The sequence below is a fragment of the Martes martes genome (genome assembly GCF_963455335.1).
Source record: "Martes martes genome assembly, chromosome: X".
In the NCBI taxonomy this organism is placed as follows: Eukaryota; Metazoa; Chordata; class Mammalia; order Carnivora; family Mustelidae; genus Martes; species Martes martes.
In genome coordinates this window covers 85,145,766-85,147,283 of record NC_137897.1, presented here as the reverse complement: position 1 = coordinate 85,147,283, position 1,518 = coordinate 85,145,766, and the positions used below count along the sequence as shown (strand labels likewise).

At 35.1% G+C, this 1,518-nt stretch overlaps 1 pseudogene across 1 annotated transcript; it reads right to left on the bottom strand.

Moving 5' to 3' along the window:
* Nucleotides 1–889: 889 nt before the first annotated feature.
* LOC308359955 (small ribosomal subunit protein uS12-like) lies at nucleotides 890–1,306 on the bottom strand (annotated as a pseudogene). The gene has a single exon. The product of its transcript is annotated as a small ribosomal subunit protein uS12-like (transcript).
* Nucleotides 1,307–1,518: the final 212 nt, after the last annotated feature.

Sequence of the window (1,518 nt, the reverse complement as noted above, 5' to 3'; positions counted from 1 at the left end):
CAATAACCGAATTGAAAAATTCACTAGAAGGATTCAACAGTAGGCTCAAACAGGAGAACAAGAATCTGTGAATTTGAAGCCTGAATATTTAAAATTATCATGTCTGAGAAGAAAGAAAAAAGAATAAAGAATGTGAATAGAGCCTATGTTCTTAGAGGACATGATCAAAGTGACCAATATATGTATTATGTAATTCTAAGAAGAAGAGAGAAAGGGGCATGAGATTATTGAAACAAATAATAGCCATAAATTTCCCAAATTTGGGAAAAGACCTGGATATATAGATACAAGAAGGTCAATGATCTCCAAGTAGGCTAAACCCAAAGAGAGTCATACTAAGACCCGTTATAACAAATTGTCAAAGGCCAAAGACAGAATATTGAAAGTAGCAAAAGAAATGTGACTGGTCCCATACAAGAAATCCTCAATCAGTTTATCGGTGGACTGCTGAGCAGAAAACTTGGAGGGAAAACACATGATATATTTAAAGTGTTGAAAGAAAAATAACCTATCAACTGAGTATTTCATGCTCAACATAACTGATCTTTATGAATGAAGGAGAAATTAAGACATTTCCAAATAAAACTTGAGATGGTTCATTGCCACTAGACTTATCCTACAAAAAAATGCTAAAAGGAGTTATTCAAATTGAAATGAAAAAACACTAAACAGTAATTCAAAATCATATGAAAATATGAGATCTTTGATAAATGACAAATACACAAATATAACATCAGTATTTTTATAATTTTGGTTTGTAACTCCACTTTTTATTTTCCATCATATTTAAAATTCAAATGCATTAAAAATAACAAATCTGTGTTAATGGGTACACATGTATAATTTGGCATATAAGAATTTATTATTGTCATATTTTCACCATCAAAACTTATGATCTTGGTCTTTCCTTCCTGCCTTTGTAAAAAGCCAAAAGAGAGACCCTGGCTACTTTGCCAACCTTAAAACAAACTCCAGGAATGTCACTGACAGCATCATCTTTGTGACCAAATCCAGCAACCAGAGCCTCATCGTTTTCCTCAATAAAATTCAAACAGCCATCATTGGGTATAAAGGCTGTGATTCTTTTTGCCATTCTTGATTACCTGGAGCCTGACATACTACCTGATGGCAGAATTTCCCATCCTTTTTCCAGCACAATTCCCTTTGCATGAGAAGCACCTCCAAAAGGGTTTGTCTTTAGAGATGTGCCCAAATGGGTGTTCTTGTGCTGTTTATCATGCCACTTCTGATCTCTTTGGTGGCTACCAACCCTCCTAGTAGTATGAAGACCACGACCCCTGCCCATCTTGCCAGTGCTACCAGCCTGAGCAAAGGAGCTAAAGATGGAATCTCTGATGTTATCAACATAGAGACTGACAGAGCTGTAATATATTATAATACAGTTTTTGTATGTAATTGAAGTTAAGTTGGTAACAATTTAAAATAAATTCCTATAGAACCCTCTTACACTGTTGGTGGGAATGGAAGCTGGTACAGTTCCTCTGGAAAACGGTATGG